Source organism: Patiria miniata, unplaced genomic scaffold, assembly GCF_015706575.1.
Source record: "Patiria miniata isolate m_02_andy unplaced genomic scaffold, ASM1570657v1 HiC_scaffold_9, whole genome shotgun sequence".
Classification (NCBI taxonomy): Eukaryota; Metazoa; Echinodermata; class Asteroidea; order Valvatida; family Asterinidae; genus Patiria; species Patiria miniata.
In genome coordinates, this window is record NW_024037076.1 from 15673800 (window position 1) to 15696199 (window position 22400).

General features: G+C 41.4%; 1 pseudogene; it reads right to left on the reverse strand.

Annotated features, from left to right (window-relative positions):
* Positions 1-10473, reverse strand: part of LOC119720610 — a 45050-nt pseudogene extending 34577 nt beyond the window's left edge.
* Between the last annotated feature and the right edge of the window lie 11927 nt (positions 10474-22400).

Consider the following 22400-nt stretch of genomic DNA (forward strand, 5'->3'; position numbering starts at 1 on the left):
AGTCTGAGGTGTAGTGACGTCATGGATCGATAGAGAAATGAATCATAAGGTGAGGATTAGCGCTGAATTAGTATTATTACTCGAAGATAATATATAGTACAACAAAAGGGGGCAGAAGGCGAACGACAATGCAGACAACACACGCGTAACTGAATAATTTTATTGTTATATATATTTTCAAGAGCAAGAAAAGAGCAAGAAATGTGAGCAAGAAAAGAGCAAGAAATAAGCAAGAAAAGGCAAAAAAAGAGCAAAATTAGCAAGAAATTAGCAAGAAATTAGCAAGAAATTAGCAAGAAATTAGCAAGAAAAAGCAATGAGGAAATCATGAGCAAGAAATCAGCAGAAAATAGCAAGAAATGAGCAACAAAAGAGCAAGAAATGAGCAAGAAAAGAGCAAGAAATGAGCAAGAAAGGGCAAACAATGAGGAAATCATGAGCGGCAGCATATATATATTAAACGATTTCATCTGTTCCTTGCCATTCGGAGATTAACCGTCAAAGACTCAACATGAATGTTATTTCTGCATTCAAATCTCATGCTTGTCACCATTGTAACAAGAGCTTTGGGCGGAGATATAACTACCGGAGGCATGCAGAAAATGTACATGCTTAAGAAGAATCTACTGTGGATAAAGTTGATGGGAATAATTCTGAACAGGATTTTAAAAAGCGTAGATTTGAAGATTCGGAAAACTGTTAAACTGAATCTGGGCAAGATGAAGATTATTCGAAATCTGAAACGGAGGTAAAAGATGGCAAATTATCGGATACAGATGAGTCTTTTGCAGATTCAGAAATAGAAATATGTGAAACTGAATCTACGCAAAACGAAGGTGAAGATTTTGAGGAAGATTATTCAGAAACCGAAACGGAGGTAGAAGAACACGAATTATCGGATGAAGATGAGTCTAGTTCTGAATTGGAAGACAATGCTGCCTATCAAGACTGGTTGGAAGACGCCAAAGCACCACTGAAGATACATGGAGTGAAAAATATGAAAAGTACGTCAACGGATGTATGGGTGAAGATCATAGTTAATATTATGGTACACGCCTTTGGTAGGAAAAAAACAGTACGGTATAAACCTTGTAAACTCTGATCCAATTATGGTCAAGATTCCCTGAAATTCAATCTAACTACTCTGCACCGATATCCCCAGAAACGATGCACATCGAATGTTCCTCTAATAAACGCCGATTGCTTAAAAGCACCGCAAATTCGGATCCTTGACGACAGGACAAGACCGGACTTGTCAGGCCTCTTTTTGCCATCCTTCAATGACTCAGCACAATGACTTCAATGGATTCCCCCATTTGTGTATATACAAAGTCTATTTTGGATCATAAGATCATAATGGTGTGGGTAACAGCCGTAATGAGCTGTAACATTTTGAAATAACTGGTACAAAAAAATTTACAAATTAAATAATTGAAATAATACGATCCATTGTAAGATGAACGATTGATTTTGTATGATGTGAATTAAAACAAAACACTTGATAATGCAAAATCAGATTGATACTTCATTGGTTATTTTTTATTTTATTTTTATGTCTTTGTATTTTTTAATACTAAAATATATATAAAATACAATATGTATATATTACATTAATTTATTTTACTACTACCATTCACCTATCTATAATAATAAAGGTATAATCTTAATGTTTATGTATTTGGGACCATCAACATCTGGATAACATGTCGGGTAAATGATAACAATATAAAAAAAGGAGAAAGAAGAAAAAGTTTTATTCACGAGAGTATGCCCATCGATAACCGCCTTCATCCCTGATTGGGTTACTTAATTCTTTTGTTTATACTGACGCTTCAAGTTACTAAAAAAAATAATAAAACATAAAAAACATACATATAACAATAAAATTATTCAGTTATGCGTGTGCTGACTGCATTGTCGTTCGCCTTCTGTCCCCTTTTGTTGTACTATATACATGTATTATCTTCGAGTAATAATAATCATTCGGCGCTAATCCCCACCTTATGATCAATTTGTCCATCGATCCATGACGTCACTACACCTCAGACACACCCCGTTTTATGATCCTCGTCGGGGTTACCGATATGATCCTCCATGGGGATCATGATCCTCCTCATAAAAACGGGGTCAAATGCTTAGACTACACTACTAATATCACTTATCAAGTATTCTGGCAAAACAGTTCACTCACTATAGGCCTCCCAAGAATTTCTTCAGCCTGTGTTCTCGGTATATAGAAATCAGTGCTCTTACCTCGTTGTTTTGGCGTGTACAATGGTTTGTCAGTCTGGATGAAGACAAAGCCAGCCTGGTAGCTCAGAAGTATAACGCGATGGTCATTGATTGACGGTTGGGCTGTGTTGGCGCTGGCTACCAGTTTGACAAACTGCTGCCCGCTTGTCTGCAGCTGCGGCAACTGGTCTCGCCTGATGCGCAGGCGAGCCTCCTGTGGCTCATCTGCTCAAGACGATGTGAAGACGAGATTCAAAAGACGACGTTATTCGTTTTAGGAATTTTGAAAGCGTTGTCAATGAGGGTGCATTAGCCTACAAATTTAAATGTATGATTTATTTGATTTCGCTGATGCTTTCTTTGGGTCAAATTCCCCAACCAGTGCCTACAAATCATTTTGAAGCGGAAACAAAATCCGCTTAATAAATCAACCAACCAAACAAACATCCGACCGCCTGAGCAAATGACCCACCGAATGATCGACGGAACAAGGGACTGACCAACAGCAAAACAAAACATTCTGATCACTGACCAATGGACGGGCAAACACACCATACAACCGACTGACCAACCATTAACCGACCGACTGATTAACGGGCCAAAAAATCGAGGGACTTAACAATGGACAGACCAACCAACCGATTAGACCAACCCAGCAATAACCGAGCAACAGCCTGACAAATCGACAAACCAACCAACCAATCAGCTGACCAACCAACCGACCGACTGAGCAAAAAACAAAGACAGACTGACCAACATACCAACCAAGCGACCAACCAACCGATCGTCCAACAAACCGAAGAAGCAACCGACCGTGAGCAAAAAACCGGCTCACTGACCAACAAATCAGCCAAGATTGACCAACCAACTGAATGACCAACTAGCAAAAACCAGACTTTCTATATACCAACCAACCAACGGACCGACCGTCCGAACACCGAAAAGCACCCAACAGACCGACCAACAGTTCAAACTGACCGAGAAACTGACTGATAAAACGTAAACTACAGGCATATGAACCCATGACTGATGACCATCCGAGCAATTATATTTACCTTAACACACAGACTGACCGACCGACCGCACAATTACAGCCCGACCGACCAACTGTCCAACCGACTGAACGTCTGTCCGACCAACCGAAAAGCAACTGACAGACCGACCAACACTTCAAACTGACCGACAGACTGACTGATAATAACCGAACCTCCAATAAACTACAGGCAAACGAAACTTATTGACTGACTGACCAGCCGAGCAAATACATTGAACTAAATTAACACCAACAGACCGACCGACAACCTATAGCCAGTAATAAATGTAACAATAAAAACCAAACACCTCATGAAACTACAGTACAAGTGATCCATATGCTTTTACATATGCAAATATGAAAAGGGAAAATATTAAATAAAAGAAAGTACCAATTATACTGTATGATCTGAGCTCCCTTAAGCCAAGAACTCATCAAATTAATTATCTCGAAAGTCTTTTTTTTGTGCCTGATTTTCCCTACTAGTTTTCGTTATTGTACCTAAGTATTTACTTTAGTTTGGCCCATACCTTGTGTCACAACAACAGTCTGCTCCGAGATTCGATCATTGCTTCCAGAAAGTTGGAAGAAGAGTGTCACTGGTATCTGGTTTGCGCCAAGGACACTGACTAGAATAGTTTCCTGTACATCCACGCGGACCAGGTTGGGCGCCACTATGAAATACTGGGCCCTTTACCAGAATCAAAAAGATGACAATAAAGTATATTCAAGTACATGCCCTTTTTTTTTTACAGCGAATATACATTCGGCAACTAAATATGTTAAAATGTCATGGGTTCACTAGAAGTGGCATATTTCAGGTGTCCGAGAAGCAATATCCAATTCTTTTTCAAAGTATTAAAATTCACAGCGTTTCTTTCATGCAATTCAAATTTTTTTAAATATGAATAAAAAGAAGCAATTTATCTTCAGCATGGGATACCTTTTTCACAATTATCAAAGCAATTTGCATGATTATTTTGATTTCAAACTTGAAGTTAAGAGGGTATTTTTTTCTCACCCTATCAGGACCGGGAACCTGATAAAACGGCTTATAATGCAATGGTCTGAAGTTTAATCAGGTCAGCATGGTACGTAAATATTTTATGCAGAATAACCTTGGTTAGCACGGCAACCGTTTAAAAAAAGCACTGATCATAAAATGTCATTTTGTATAAGAACTTGGAATTATGCATTTTACAAGGTGTATTTTGTTTTGCCTAAACTTTTCAAATATCTATTTTAGTCCCAAACAAACTTGGTCACATTACCAACCGCAATGTACACTAAGAAGAGCAATGTTGCCGCCATTGGCGCAAAAAGTCGCTTTAAATTGTCGACTTTTTTAGACACTTCGTTTTTGAAAGATCTCATCTTACATGAAAAGCATTTATATATTTGTATAAAATTCAGTCATAAGGAAGTGTTGCTGAATCTATCAATAAATAGGCCTACTGCATAATCGATTTCGATCAAGATATTTCTAAAGGCGTAACTGAAATATCCCCAGGAAATAGACATTTAGTTGTGATTGTTGTATTTTAATCATTTTTACCCTAGAAAATATCAATACTACTTGCATGTATATGTTTTAGATGACCGAGCTAGGACATATATCATCAGATCCCAATACGAACTACGGTACATCAAGCAGAGGGGTGTCACTTGTCAGGCCTCAGTGGCTCGCTCAGAATTGGCGGTAAAATGTATTACCATAGGCTTGAACACCTTTGACCACTGTAATATCAAGTGAGGCAAACTGAAGTGGTACGCGCATGTTTCAAGATCGTAAGGCAACGTGCGAAGACGTTCCAGCAATGCACAATTCAACGAGGGTAACAAAAAGAGCCAGACAGAAGAAGGACTGGGAGGACATAACAGAGAGGGCAGGCCAGCCCTGTACTTTGAAAGCTCCCGGAGAGACATACAGAGGACCGGTAGAGATGAATTAAACTCGTGCATGGAGAGATGAAGAAAACTCGGTGGACGGGTGCTCCTATGTTACTTCCTACTACCAGCAGGATTACGGGATTAATGATGCTGTAAACTTGATTTAATTTGTGCTAGTTTAAAAGCAACATTTCTTAGTACATGTACATGTGCTAGATCTAAGTAATATTTTGCCGAATCGATATTATAACTTATAAATGATAATCTGCAAATCAAAGGGACATTATTTTTGTTTCCGTAGTCACATTAACATAACATGAAGCCTAAATGTGCATTTGTAACCTGTTGATCTGAAATTTACGCGTACGTGAGAGCACATGTTTTACACAGCTTATAGACTGGTTCCCGGTCTTTCCAATGTCTTTCGAACTTGAATAGAATAGGATAATATATTTATTGGCAACCGTTACCATCAACTGAAATGTTAGGCAAATTGGCTGAATGAGATGAGTCCTTACAAAAACAAATAAGGAGTTATTTGGTCTTTGAAGCGTTGATTTTCATGTCATTCCTCAGAGACCACTGGGAAGCAATGTCTGCAGATTCTTGAAGTGCTGACGCAGACCCCTTCTTGCAGATTTCAAATATAGTGCTGTCATCCACGTACTTGTACACGGGGCATGGAGTTTTTAGGTCGTTAATCTGGACCAGGAAATCTTTTGGTCCAGATAATGTTCCTTGCGACCAAACTCTGACAGCACAGGCCCAATTTTGACGCGTTGAGCTCTTTCCAACAGCAAGGGCGGATCCAGAACACAATTTTTTTTGAGGGGGGCCAACCCAAAAATTTTGGTCCGCCCAAAAAGTGGGTCAAAAAATTACGGCGTGGGGTTCGGGGCCCGCTTAAGGGCCCCGAAATTTTTTTGGATTCTAGATGCTCTGTGGTGCGATCTGAGGCAATTTCTGACCATTATGCATTTCAACTGCATAATTTTCAAATACTGAAAAGTGTTGCTCCTCGCTTGATTGATAGTTGCACGAGAGAAGGGCGGATCCAGAACACAACTTTGGAGGGGGCCCAAAAAAATGTTGGTCCCCCAAAAAAGTGGGTCACACAAATTACGGCGTGGGGTTCGGGGCCCGCTTTAAGGGCCCCGAAACAAAATTTGGATTCTAGATGCTCTGTGGTGCGATCTGAGGCAATTTCTGACCACTTTAACCAATGTTTTTTGAGGAAAAGATGGTGGTGTACTCATTGCCTGCCTTTATTGCGATGTAAAAAAATGGTTTCGTTTTGGGGGGAGGGGGGCCATGGCCCCCTTTGCCCCCCCCCCCTGGATCCGCCCTTGTCCACCAGGAACGCAGCCATCCAGCGTACTAGGTGATGGTCCAGGCCGATGTTTGTGAGTTTCTGAATGAGGATATGATGATTAATACGGTCGAATTGAGTAATCCAACAGCAAGATCCGTACGAAGCAACCAGGTTTGTCAGTCGCCTCTTCGAATGTAGGGACAGGTAGCGGGCAATGAATCGATCCCAAATCCATTAGGGGGTTTTCCTCCTATTGTATGCAAATTATATGCAGGACTAGCCTAGGTCTTATTTTCGCAACCTGAATACAAAATCACATCGATATTGTTAGCACGGAACCAGCCTATTCCAATAAAGAGTTTCAGCGCATTTAAAATCCATGCAGTTGAAGTGCTTGTAAGTTGCCCTCGTGGAGATGACGATTTTGCCTACTGGTTATGGTAAGAGTCACATTTTGATAGCCATGTATTCATGTGTTATCCATGCAAAAAGAAGTAAACATTAAATTTTGTTTTCAAAGATTACAAATCACGCGGCGCACGCGCAGAGGCGATCCAATCAATGGCTTTAAATGGGAACAAGCTACCGATCCCCATATTTTTATGGCTGCGGTGACCAGTATATATACACAGCTCATATCTTGACAGTGTGTACGCATGTAATGTACAAATGAAGTTGTACGTTTATTGAACAGACCAAGCGAAACCCAGACGTGGGCCAAGTCTGATGATGATGATGATGATGATGAAATCCCAAATCGATTTTAGATATCTTGAAATATTTTTGAATACATCATTTTATGTAGCATACAGTGTTTTTGAAAAACAGAACATTTATTTTCGAAAATGAAGAAGCCATTTTAAAGAAACTTGCAAGTCATATTGAAAGGTATCATCTAACCGTTCGTTGTCTGCTTCGTCTATCGAGGTAGCCCCGAATCTCCCTAAATCCCCTCGAACCTTTTTATGATTTAACCTTCAGTTGTTTTGTCAATAATGTCTTGATATTCGAAACGTGCTCACGGACATCTGAAAATGTCTCTCAGACCAACCTTGAAACAACTCCAAGTCTGACTTTGTTCAATATTTTCTATTTAAAATTTGAAAATGCATAATAACAAACACTTTGACATAGGCTATAGCAAAGAAATCTCTGGAGACCTACGCGTGGGTCTCAAGTGATCACGCGATGTTTATGTAAGCCATTTCAAACATAAGATAAGTATGCATCAGAATTTGGATCTTTTTCAAGTAGGCCATCTTGAGCCAAGGCAAAATCGACCGTATTCACTGAAGTCACGTATCTAGAACAGCTGCGGTAACTATCCCAGAGCGGCTTCGGGGTGGCAATATGGTCCTGAGTAATTTTCCATCTTTTTTTTCTCTGCACCTTTGTGTTTTTTCCCTTCATATTTCTCTCATATGTTTCTTTTTTCCCCCAGAAAGCCGACAGGTAGATTTGCGTTGGGAACGTTCTCTGTCATGGTTATAGCGCGCGGTGACGGCTTCTCACGCGGAGAAAGATCAGAAATAGACAGTTTAAACATTCAGGCAAAAACTGTAATAATAATGGTCCCACCAGCATTGTTTATACTGTCTAGATTTACGTCACGGTGACACAAACACACCCGCTGTGACCCGTGTTCGATTCCCGCTTGGGCCATTGTGGATTGGGTTTTCAGTCCCTACCTGATTCCGTGGGTTTCCCCAGAATATTCTTCATGGCTTTTCCTTCCACCTCTAAAAACTGTAATTTCTTCTCATTGTCTCCTCTCTACGGGTTTCGTCAGGCTTTCGGGCTACAGTGCTATAGGGCACTTTTGAGGAATCCTTGGTTTCATAATAAAATAAAATAAAATCTCTAACCATTTCCCCCATGGGATGCATAAACTATAATTCTCGGAAGGACTAATGTGGCAGAGAATGATTCATCACACTTGTCAATTTTGTTGGTATATATTTTTGTCTCATTCGTTTCTTGCCTCAATTGGTAAAAGACGGCATCGTATTAAGGGGTTGAATGGAATGCGGTAAGGTTGGAAGAGAGTGAATTCGGCAGGGTGAGGGAGTCGAACAATAACCTCCGTCACATTTTGTAAACTTTCCCACTGTTAATATTTTTGATGACGAATTTTCAAAACAAGTTGACACAGAAAATGACTGAAGTGAAGACAGTCAAACGACAGTCAATTAATTTTTTTGTTCAACTTTTAGATTATACAATGCACCCAGTCAGCTTCCATTTGTTGTGAATTTAAAAAAAAGGAAAAAATGATTTTTATGCGGGGTAAATAAACTCTCAGGGTCGGATATGCTGAACGATTGTATCATTAGTATGCTCAAGACCAAAACCTGAAATTGTTAAAACCTTTCCTATTGTAAAACTAACAAATTAAGCGGTAAGGGTGACAATCAAATCAAAACAACTATATTAAAACTGTAGCTTTAATCATTTGAATCATTTGAATAAATTGTATTTATTTACTCTTCTTTATTCGGTAGTTGAAACAAATTCTGAAAATACCTTTTGAGAGGACATTTTTTCGACGATCACTTCCCACTGAAAGAAATCATGTAGCATTACATTTCCTCCTGAATGATGAAAGGTTTTCTCGTACCTTATGTGTTCGAATGTTGGTAGATAATATTGTTCTTTCCCCTCGTGCACTTTATTGTAAAGTTGATATACCTGTGCTCTTCAGCATATTCGATTTATATTCAACTAACGAATTATCAATTTCATTTTGTATACTGTACTTATACGGGGAAAAAACATATATTTTTTTCTATTTGGAGGCTTTCAATCCTCTGAAATAACGCAGTTAGTTTGGCTTGCTGTTGCGCCTAAAAATATACGCCTGAATTATTGTAGGTCCGCAAATAAATTCGAAATTAAAAAAAATTTAACATTCAATAACTAGTGGGCGGATTTCATTTTGTTCGAAATTTGTTCAAAATTGTATAAACATTTGCCTGAAATACAATTCATATAAGTTCATGAGACAGTTTGTCCATTTCCATTGGTCGAGAACTCGTAAAGTGGGTGGTTTTAAACGGTTGATACAACGATTGGTTTTAAACACTGAATTCCTGCACTACTGCGTTCTGTGCCACATCGCACCAATCTCCTTACGCGCTGAGGCACTTAGTATAGACATGACAAGAGGGGTGTTTAAAAAAAACATGAGGTCATATTGTTGTACAAAATCGTTGAAAATTTTTGACTTTTTGACTTGTTTTGACTTTTGACGGAAATGTATTGATGAATGGAATTAAGTACGCGCTTGGCTTCGGGCCATTATCAGCGTCCCCCAGCCGTTTTTTTAACGAGTATGCCCTACACTTGTTTCAAACCGGCCAAGCACATACTTTTTTCCCAGGCGACTCTCGAGAGAATAGCACGGAATCAGACAATTTAAGGCCGATGTTATGATATAGGATATATTTTTCCCAAACACTTTTTATAAAACCGATATTAAGTAATTAAATTTGATTTCTTTTTAAAAAATAAAATTATGGGAAGGACTGAATTATTTGTAATATCAATTTTGCCTTGCTCAGTGGTTTAAGAAAGCTTGCAAAACCTAATTTTTTTTTTTTAACTTACGCTTGTGCAGTAGCATCTGCAAGGCCGCACAGAAGATCATTTTTTTTTAATGAAGATCATTTTTTAATGTTGCCAACTTATCAGATATTGAAAAACATATATACTTACGCTTGTGCAGTAGCCAGCATCTGCAAGGCCGCACAGAAGATCAGGAAGGCCTGCATGACGATACGCGTCCTTCAGGTCTTAGTTCAGGCCCACGTGAGGTCCAGAAGATTCTTGTTGAAAGAACTTTAAGACGGTGTGACTCTTAATCTTCACCAAATCCTATATGCTTGGTCCGATCAAAGCAAGAAGGGGTAAGACTTAGCGTCGGTGAGTGCCTCACTTAGCACGATTTTCCCCTGAACAGTCCATCCAGTGTTCACCCGACCTGCTGCGCTGGGGTGTAGCTATTGACAAATGCAAAGGAGCTGGGGTCTTATATGCCCTCCAAGTGCGCAGTAACAACGCCTCTAGGTTGTGACCTTTCCCGGATCTTCTGGAAAATCCTGGGCTATACCAAGTAAATGAAAGGGAATATACTTCCAGAGGGGAATATGATGAGACCGTTGGCAAAACAATACGTTGACTTGAAACAGCAAACAAAATGCCACAAACAAAATAGGCCTATGTAATAAAGAAAACCGTAACTTTTTGAACTCTAGAATGCTGCACATACGCATTGTGATTTGATTGATTCATGAAGGCCCATAATAGGGTTAGTTACAGAAGTTTCAATTTGACCGACTTAAACACTAACACCAAAATATATATGTTGAGGTCCACTGCTCCTTCCTTCATTATTGTATATACTTTGCTGCCATCCTTTTTTTTCTGGGATGTATTTTTGTGTTGAGTAGCTCGAGCTCGCATCCCTGGACTGAGTTCAGCACCTATCAACTCTAAGGAAGCCATTTATGATCCATCCTTGATTTAGTATGGTGCACCTGCTTAATTAAATCCAATATTAAACAAAGTGCATTGTTATTTTCATAATTTACAAATTCATCCTACTTTGCTACGTAATATCAACAAATGACCTATATACTATTTTCCCTTTGCAATACTTCACGAGAAAATTTTCATGTAAAAAAGCGTAGGCCTAATTGACGTGTGCGCAAAACACAAACAGATACAAAACTCATGTAGGCTAGCTCGGGGCGACATGCAAATGCGTTCCGTCGGTATCGGAGTAAAGGGACGGATTATATTTTGTTTATTGGTACCATTTAGCCTATATCACAGCCACAATCGCGAATCGCAAATGGATCCGATTAAACATATCGCCATAACTTGAATTTTGGGACACTCTTAAAAGGTGAAAATTTCAATAAGCAGGTGGTTTTTTCGTGTCAAGAACCCGACCCGACGTAATTTCAAGGGGAAATCCCCAGCAGCAAATTCTAACAATAAATCCAGGCAAGCTAGCCTGAAAATAACACTCGAGGGAGTCGGAATTGGCGCGTGTATGGCCATGGACCCCTTTGAATAAACATCTGTACATGCAATCTAGGGAGGCCAGTTACCTTCGAAAATTGGTCAGAGGTTATAGGCTGCTTGCCGCACGTGCTGCTCGTTAAGTTTTGGCATCGGTTAAGAAGTAAACATCAGCATCGGTTTGAGCGAGTTTAAAAAACAAAACCACATATGTTCAAGTGGGTGTAGATAACACTTCGGGGGCTACAGTTTATCAGAATGAACCGGAGTTAAAATAACTATAAATGTGTTCGTGTACGAACACAAGCTGTTTCGTCAGTTTTTTAAATGGCTCTGTGACGTGTGATATGACAAAATTTGTATCATGAATTCATGATGTCACTAAATACCATCTAAAATACATAACACCAAGTAAATCTGAATTTGACCTTTAGTTCTCTAGATATAGTCATCAGCAAAATGCCCCTTTAATGTGAGGTCACATGACACGAGATGGCGTCATCATGACGTCACTTAAATTTACATCACTAACGTTTTGATCTATCTACCAACTAGTCTTCTTTTTCTTTCGAGTTGTTGCTCATATATCAGGGCAACCATTTAACAGCCATCTTCTTAAAGGTGGATCTAGAGACTCCAGTCCAGTTCGCCCGTTTGTACGGGGGCAGTGGTCTATCTATATGTGGTCGGCTGTCTGTGTCTCTCCGCATTCACATGGGGGAGGTGCCAACTTCCACTGATGCATACAGGATGCAAATCGGCCGAGTTCTCCCGTCATCGGGCGATTCATGCGAACTGACTCTGTTCTATTGAGGAGTCCAGGAGGGTTGTCCGACGGCGAGTCCATGAACCTGTGGAGCGGTGATTGCATGGTTGCCCATGCGGTCTCCCACTTCCGCTGTCTCTGCTCGCTTCCGGTTTCTCCATCTAGTATTGGCTGGAGGGCATCAAGCGCTGCCGCCTTGAATAGATGACGTGATTTCAGCCTCTGTGGTCCAATATTTCCACTGCTGGTAACAATATACCATGGAGGGCATGATCCGGACAGAGGACTGCTTTGCGACTGCTTTGCGACTGCTTTGCTCCCTCGCGTCTGATAATAGCAGAATACCGGCAAGGAATGGTCGTACACATCCAGTGATAGTGCGGAGGCAGTTGTTAAAAGGCACATCAACAAGTCGAGTACGTGTGTGCACTGCGGCACCATGTGGCAGCACATCAGTATTCTGCTGGTGCATACACCAGTGCCAGTGCTGTAGTCCGCAGCACTTTTGTGTTTGCGCCCCAGGAAATTTCAACTAGCCGTCGGAGGAGGGCAGCGCAGGATGACACTTTGTCCCTCAGTTTTTCTAGATGTTTCCCTTGTGGGGCATGGGTCAGCGTGTTCCATTGAGCTCGATGTTCAGTTCGCGGGAAGTTTCCCGGTTGTTGAGGTGGAATGCTGCCGAGACAGTCTTTGTGCCGCTGAGCAGGAGTCTCCACTTATTCAGGTAAGACGACAATGTAGCTACATCCCGGTTGAGATTGCATGCTCTCTGATCCCATCTCTTGCTAGACGACCGGATGGCAAGGTCATCGGCATAGGTGTATTTGCTCGAGGGGGATGTCATGCAGGTAGATGTTGAATAGCATTGGCGCTAGCACCGAGCCCTGTGGAACACCATTCCTCAAACGCCGCAGGCGACTTTATTGACCATCGCTGGTCCGCGGCAAGATGAAGCCCCTGTCGGAAATCAGCTCCGTGATGAACCGGACCACGTGCTTGTCAGGAACAGTCCTCAGCAGCTTGTATGCCAGACCTCGGTGCCACACGGTATCATAGGCGGCTGTGAGGTCAAGGAAAACTGCACCCGCCTTCGAGTTGGTCTGGAAATCATCTTCGATGTCCTGCGTCAAAAGGGTTACTTGGTACACTGTTGACCTGCTGCGCCTGAAACCTGCGTGCTCTGGTGGTAATTGAGGCTCGATAACAGGCTCCAGGCGGCTGTGGATCATGCAGTCCAAGATCGTATATGGTACGCACAGCAGGGATATCGGTCTGACGTCTGTAACTCTTGACGTCATCAGTTGGCTTGTTCACTTTCGGAATGGCAATTACCGTCACTCTAATTCTCCAGATCTTAGGGATTCTGAGTCGCCGCATGCATGAGGAGAAAAATCTTCCGAGCCATGTGAGGGCAGTTTTCCCAGAGTGCAGGATGAATTCAGGATGGACGAGGTCTGGACCCGGAGCTTTACCACATTTTAGCTGGCGGATGATGTCTCGGACTTCAGATGGTGTGAAGTCAGAGGACAGATTAGTGTCGACGCCGGGGGATTTCCACAGCTCTGACAGACTCTTTCTCAGTTCCCTCTGGAATGACCTATCACGATGGTTGTGCCGGCCATTCTTCACGAGTTGCGAGGCAATGTTGTTGGCTGAGACCGGGCACTTGCCTGGGGCTGCTTTTCCTCGACCAGTCAGTCAGTTTATTGTGCGCCAGGACTTTCTGCTGGAGTGGGTAAAGTTCCAAACAAACTATACATGATTTAAAAGCTGATGAGTGGGCCAACAAAATGCAATATCAATCAATTTCTCATACACAACAAATTTGAAGAATTATGTAGATACATTCAACTTCACCCCCTAGTTTCATTTTGTGCAGAAAGTCCTATGCAAAAGCCTGTGAATCTGTTGGCACCTAGCTACTACCTCCCTACAGAAGACATCCGAAGACGCACTCTATCAATAGCTGAGTGCATAGTATTCAACAGCTCCAATGTAATCACTCCACTCCAAGTAGGTCTTGCTGCACAAATACATCATGAGTTTGGATCTCGAAGGCTAATTGACATCCTTAGTAACAATGGCTTCTGGCTCATCATAGGTGATACATGTATCACCTATGATGAGCTGATAGGCGTTTCCTGACAAGCGCAGCTAAAAGTACAAACTCTTCAAGAAGGCGTGTTCATTCCAAATGGAATCATACCACTTCCTAGAGGTGGAAGTCGAATTCAAGAAGGGGATGATAATATTGATATCGACGCTGAGACATTGATGGGAAGAATACCCTACATTCCATGGCCAGAGTAGTGTTTCAGAAACAGTCTCCGGGCGATGCACTATCAACAGACACAGTTGTGAAGCGTGGGAAAGAGAAGTCTTTGAATATTTCTGGGCAAGCAGAGTCTCTTATGCAGTGTGTGGCATGTGAAAAACCAAAAGCCCGTCCAGAACCTCCGCGCCAGGACAATGTACTAGAGAAAATCAACTGCTGTAAGATGGAAGTCACACCTGTGCGAGATCTCACCTGGTGCCTTCTGCGACTTCTACCAAGAAGTATCCTACCAGTGAAAACCAAGACTGTTGATTCTCGGGTGATTCCGTTTTGGTCCGGATTCAACCACAAGCTTGCTACAAGAAAGTTCACTTACACAGCAGTGGCATATGCCGCTACTGTGGATGCAAAACCAGCTGATGTGGCCACAGATTACACTACCATGCTGAAATGCAAAGAAATGTCAGCAGCTTTAGGACAACTACATGCCATTCAAACTATGGACCAGCAATTATATGCTGTCGCTCAACAAGTGAAATGGAACTTTCCAATGAATTTGGTACCCACATACTTCGCCTTGGTGGTTTCCACCAACTTTGCTGCTATATATTGCATGCATAAGGAAGTTCTGGGGAGATGCGGGACTATTGGATCTTCTTGTTGAGGCAGACGTCTACGCAGCATGTACTGCAGATCAAATGCTTGCTGGAAAGCAGTTCAATCGTGCCGTACGTGGATTGACCCTAGTCTATGAGGCTCTTACTGCTCTTCAACTGTCTGCAATGGTGAAATGGTGTGAAAATAGAGAAGATAGCTGTCCCATCCCGGAATGTGTTTGGCAGCAAATGTCAGATGTTCAACAGACATTTTCTGAGTCTGACGACAGTGAGCTTGTAAAGTGTTCTGTGAGAGAGCTTGAGGATGATGTGGCCAAGCATATTCTTCCCTCGCTAAAACAATTCCAGAGCTGGGGATGTCTTCAGTCTGTTACATTTAAGTTCTGGGGTCACTTCTTGCAAGTCATACAGATACTGCTTCTTAATGTCCGTGCTGAGCGAGGAGACAACTGGAAACTTCACCTCCATTCACAGCGTGCCATGATTCCTTATTTCTTCGCTGCCAGCAGACCAAACTATGCTAGATGGAGCCCAGTGTGACAGCCTTGACATGGTAGATCTTCCTAGTGATGTTCAGAATGCCTTTGAGTCTGGAGAGTCTGCAATTCATCAGAATCCTGGTTCATTTAATGGAGTTAGGAGTGACATGGCAGTTGAGAAAACCGTCATCAAAGACTCAAAAAGCAATATGGTGGAATTGTTGGTCTGACCAGGAAAAAGCAAGCCGTTATCCGATGGACTCTAGCGAGGCACGTGATGAACGAGTACGCAAAGGCTATGAGTGAAAGAAGTGGATTGGCAACCAGTAGAGAAGACACAGATCATAAACAGAATCTGCCCTCCAGACGGAAGAAAGATGAAGAGCACGTTACAGCCATTTATATCGACCATGTAATCAACAACATGACTAACCCAATTGAACCTGAATCACATCTGGACTTCATGCAACACAAGAAGTACAAGAGTCTCTTCTGAATATTGCAAAGGTTGGCAAAGACAACATGGAGAGGTTTGTGACAGGAGCTTTGACTTCCGGTGGGACACGGGGGTTCTATACAGTCCTATATACGAAATCTGGCATCAAGACATTTGCTGACATGTGTAAGAAGACCACATTCCGGTCCGGGGATGGTAGAACAAATGCAGGGACCATTAGTCCAAAATTGTCTTCCGTAGAGCATTGACGTTGGCGAGATGCAGAGATGATGTCTCACTGACAACTGTACTGAGTCACCCAATAGGAGCTGTTCCAGTGTCCATCTTCCACCCTGATGGTATAATGAGGAAAACAAACAAGGCCGAATTAGGCCACCAGCTAGAATCTCAAGCAGAAAAGGTGACAGAGTTACCTGCTAGCGCAACATCTAGCACAGTTTACATCAGAGATGTCATGGCTGTCATTCAGATGATGGCAGGAGACCAGTTCCGTACATTTGATGACTTAGCTGCGGCATACTTGAGGCAGGTCCTGAAAGAATTTGACAAAGCAGACACGGTAACAGAAGTCTTTGACAGATATGACTGTAGCAGTTCCGTGAAGGCAGCAGAAAGGCATCATCGCACAGGATCCAGGGTTGGATATATACCAGGTGATCGGTGGTCGTCCAGTACCTCCTTGGAAGAAGTTCCTGAATGTTACAGTGAACAAACAGTCACTTGTACAGTTCATCTGTGAGTACATGGTTCACAATACCCCAACTACCCTGAGACCTCATCCATCACAAACACTTATTATCATTGCTGGAGGTTTCTCTGATGGAATGCTGACAAAGTTCATCACCAGCAGTGGTGTTGAAGATGCGACAGATATGTTTAGTACACAAGAAGAAGCTGATACAAGACTGTTTTTGCACGTTTCATCAACGAATGCAACTTTTGGCTCCAGTGGTTTGAAAGAACAGGTGATAATCAAGTCTCCGGACACGGACGTTTTGGTTCTTGCAGTCCACTACTTTCCTAGAATGGAACAGGTATCATAACAAGCACAACAGACAGGCGTCGATTCAGTCCCGTACACGCAATATGCGAATCACTCGATTCTGACTTCTGCCGAATTCTTCCTGCAGTACACTCACTGACCGGATGTGATTCTGTTTCTTCCCTATTTGGGATCGGCAAGAAGAAAGTGTTCAATCCTCTGAAGTCCAAGGGAGCTAAGCGCTTTACCGATCTTTCCAAACTGGCAGAAACTGAGAAAAAGGGAGCAATAGATGCAGCAAGAAAGTTTGTGGCAATTCTGTACGACCAGGGCGAGAAAGACAAGGAGGCACAAGGAGACCTCATCAACCATCTGCGGCTCCAGCTGGCTATGACGGACAGGCCTCTTGCCAAACTTCCACCCTGTGAAGCCAGCTTCGTAGAACACGTCGGAAGGGCGTCATGGCAGACATAGATATGGATGTCTTCACACATACCTCAACCACACCTTGGCTCGCCAGATCAACATGGATGGAAAAAAGGGATGATGCACTTCTCCCCGTGTTCTTCAGAGATCCACTACGTGTTATCCTATGGGGAAAAAAGTGAAGAAAAAAAATAGTAAAAAAAAAATAACAAAAAACAAGAGCTGTTTCGGCGTGTACACCGAAACAGCTAATAAATACCTTGGAGAGTTGATGGTTCCTGATTGGTCGAGACTCGATCACGTGGGGGTGTATTAACGGTGATATAAAGATCGGCTTCAGTCAAAGAACAAGCGAAAAAATGGCCCCTGAACCAGCATTGATCCAGCCCCATGGAAGGCAATGATTGGCCAAATTTACAACAGTCATACGGCAGCTTGTAACAATAACAGTAACAGTACAGCAGTGCAGTATACTGAGGATGTTTACGACGAAAGCGTAGATCTACGATATATTTTCTTTAAACACTTCGCCCATCGACATACCTTTCCTAAACCAAGCATCTTTCCTCATTCTGCGCGCGGAGACGCTTTAATTGAAGCCGTCCTGGGCGCAGACATTTTGAATTTATGTGCGTGTTTGTAGAACATAATGAAATTAAATGGATTGAATTTTGAAAGTGTACTCTACATGCAACGCGCAAGTAGAACATACGCAAACAACTTAAGCGCGTCATTGACGGTTCAAAAAAACGTGACGGAAAAAAAGCATCTGCAGTGAATACGCGCACGCGTTGCGCGTTTTGCGTAGAGCAAAATGACACGCCCATTTGCTGATCGTGCGTTTCGGATTTGGGCGTGTTGGCTTCGATAACGCACCGGTTTGGAATACAAACGCAGATATGCAAATAGCCGTACAAAAGCCGTACAAAATTTCTAGGTCTCCATAGGTTTGTGCACAAACATGGATGCACCCAGCAGGCATTACTTTGTACACGAAGTTAGCGCTCTAGTAATTTAATAAAAATAACATGTACATGTACGTTTTTAACATGTTGGTCTGGATTTGACGCATGAGGGTGCGTTATATGGTACGGCTTGTACTAGTGTACGTACGTACGTATACGCTATATATGCTCACATTTAGATAAAGACCGAGCGCAACCCAGACTTATTACTTAACCAAGTCTATAACGTGGTGTATGTGCGAAATGGCGTTTGTTTAGGGCGTAAGTCGAGGACACACATGTGCAACATCATCGGTGAATCGAGGACAGGAACCAAATCGAGGACGATCGACCTCTATTAGAAAACGTGTACAAAACCAATGAGAGCTGTTGCGAACTACAAACAAAGGAAAAAGGAAGAGGAACAAATGAAAATCCTCGATTTACACCATAAACAAACGTGCTAGTTAGTGGAAGGATATGGCCAGACGGGCGATTTTCCTGATCGCTAATGTCTCACTTTACACGTGTGCACAATCGACCGTGTACAAGAACAGCTATACTGTATACTGGGTTCAAATGAGATTTTCGGTCCAAAAAAGAGAGACTGTCAACGGTTTTGTCCTTTGCGGTAATTATGCTTCAGAGAATGAAATAATAATTGTTGTGGATTCGATTTGATTTCAGTAATTAAATTGTTATGCCATTTGTTCCCAATAATGAACACATGGTACTGTTTGTGGTGGTTAAGGATGGGTCTTGTGAACAGTTGTTCTAGGGGGTGGAGGAATTGGATTTGTAAGGAGGTGAAAAAGGTCAAAGCAATGGGATGCATGATGTCGGGCAAAAATTGTTTACGTGTTTAATAACCCAATAAGGTATGAACTGAAGGACAGCTGACTAACACCCCCACCCTCCTTCCCATTTGCACGATGTTTAGTTTTCAGTACAAAATTGGACTTGATTCCAGTATTTAAATTGTAATGCCATTTTTTTCCAATAATGAACACATTGTACCCGGGAGTAACCCGGGTGAAAAAGGTAAACAAACTGGGGATGCGTGATGGCGGGCATATAGTACAGTTTAAATTATCGGGCTTTTTTTTTTACTGAAGGACGGCAAACGAACTGTAAATGTTTTTGTTAAAACCTTGTTTATATTGACCGGTTTTTTTTCAATCCAAGTTTGTTTTAAACTTATTTTATACATTGTTTTTGACTAGATGAGGTATTCCGATTTTTTTGTCATCCCTTGATTCTTAAGAAGTCAATAATTTGTTTCCTGAAAATGAAATGCGAGCAAAGTACCCAACATGCACTTAAATGCATGGTTCTAGGCTCCCCACGTACAATATCTCAGTTTATTTTTATTTTGCTGTATCATTTGCTGTGTTTCAAACAACCCATTGGTCTTTTACCCCGAAAGGCCACATAGTTTAGACCGAAATTTGGAATCTCCCTGAGCACCCACACTATATACCACTCTAACAAGGGTATTCCACATTACACTCCAAGGTCTTACACGACGGTCACTCTTTTCCAAGCAAGCACCCACAGCATACCAAGGTTGTGATTTCACCCTTGTGCAGGGGAAAATTACCTCATAAGGGTACTCTCCCAGACTGACCATTACGTCAGTCCATGGTCAGTCTACCTTTACTCAGAAATAATGTCATATAAGCTATGTTTTCCTTAAATAACATCATTATATATCCTATTTTCACTCAAAGTTGCCCCTCAGAAATTGTATAAAATGTCCACATTTTCCCACTGTCATTGAGGTCTCCTTCTCCCTGGGAAACCAGAGGCATAGCCATAAGCTGATTCAGCCCCATGCTCGGGCCAGTCGTCTTCTGCGACTTCTTGTCTTCAGTCTCAAATAATTCTGTATTTACAAAAGGGCCGGTAGAATTGAGTTCTTAAGAATAAAATAGTTGCTCCATAAAGCTGAGCTCATACCGGTGTGTCTTTGTATTCTTTGTGTTCATCGTTCATCACGCTCTTAGCCACAGCTACCGTATTATAACATACAAGTATAGTCAAATCCCAAAGACTTTAGCCAAATTCTATATGTTACATTATGTGCTTTACGATATTGACATAACAATGCGAAGAATCATTTCACCCTTCCACAAAAAACACGAAGCATGCAGTTTGCGTCATGCTACTTAATACACAAACATACCAGATGTTTGTGAACTTGGGTATGTCTTTGAAACGTTCATAAATGCAATGACCCCTCAACAAAGGACCAGGCTGTATATTTGCCCGTAAACTGAATGGTTGTAGTAGGCAATTCATTGTTCTCTCATATACGTACAAAACCTGAGAAAACTAGAAACGTGTATATTTTTTTTGGCATAGACCCTCAGTGATCAACTTAATAATTAACATTGCATTGTAGCTGAAGAGATATGGACTAATTAAACGATCAAATTGATAATATTTGTATTAATTTGCGACACATATCCCGGTACCTACTAACTTATACTACTTAACCAAATCCGACCTTATTGAAAAACAGCCACAAGTTAATTCAAGCACTGAGGCAAAAGCCAAGACTGAAACAGGGCTATTCGCTCTGGTTTCGAATTGCCAAACGTCTTCAATTAATGTTATTTAGGATAATCCCAATCGGCCACACCTATGTCGATCACTGGGGTCTCCTGTTTCGGACCGGTTATACGCGTCTGCCTTGGGCTGGGGAACTCTCATCGATGGGCCGTATGTATAAAAACTAGTAAATGCTAGGAAGTTTAAGCAAAAAGTAAAAACATTTACTTTGGAGTACAAGCATTGAGAAAAACTGTTTCTATGTACATGCATTGTATGCCAAGTCCACAAAAGATTTTGATGCACCGTTCTTTCTTCGTTTGAACTTACAGAAGACGGAACGGTTCATCCTCCCCTGTTGTACTGACTCAGGGGAAGACATGTTAACTAGCAACAATAAAATACTAACTACTCATTAAATTGACTTACATAATGTTGCACACTGTGCTTTGTTTAACCTAAGTATTATTTACAAAATCGTAATGGCAGGAGTAAAAAATCATTAATGAACCATGGGGTGTTTTATCCGCTTCAAAAAATGCCATGGAGGAGGAGGGGAAGGTGGCGGAGAATTAAAAATTGTAAAGTAAAATTTGCTATCCAAGTTGTTTCTTCAGAGGCTGAGACAAAAGTGACTGGCCAGCAACTTTTCCATCCCGCCTAAACTTTCTACTTCTAGAATGTAAAGGACCAACCCTACGTCTCATTGGCCCATAGCCAGGCCTTGCCAAGTGTCACAGAACAAGAAATCTTATTGGTTGGTTGCCCTTCCAAGCCTTCTCAGCAATTGGTTGAAATTCGTGGCTGTTGATTGGCTATTCTCCTGTTTACGGGATCTCACTTTTGTCACAAAATTGTCAATAGGGTTTCATGTACAAAGTTCTTCATACGAAGTTAGCCTACATTTTGCACAACACATGATATAACCAACAGGAGAAGATCAATGGAAATTTTGCTGCTTATAAATAATTTGATCATTTAGTGATAAAATTGAATAGTCCACATCAAGGTGATGCATACAGTACATGTAGTAGTACATGTACATATATTTTGATCCTCAAATCCAGCAAAAATGATGACACTTTTCGGCAGTTGCAGAATACAAAAAGCATACTTTCATCATTCATGAGAATTGTAAAGGTCCAGAGTGTCCTGTAGACGTCAAAATTGCATAAAAATCACAGACGTGTTTAAGTGGGTGAAATCATACCAACATTCGATACACAAAGAGTTTTGTTTATTGAAATATTAAAAAATAATAGTTTGCAAAGATTGGTGACCTAAATGTAGGCTAACTCCATGCACACGGCATCTCTATCACTGTGAATGCATTTCATACTGTACTTTCGTATGAAGAACTTTGTACATGAAACCCTATTGACAATTTTGTGACAAAAGTGAGATCCCGT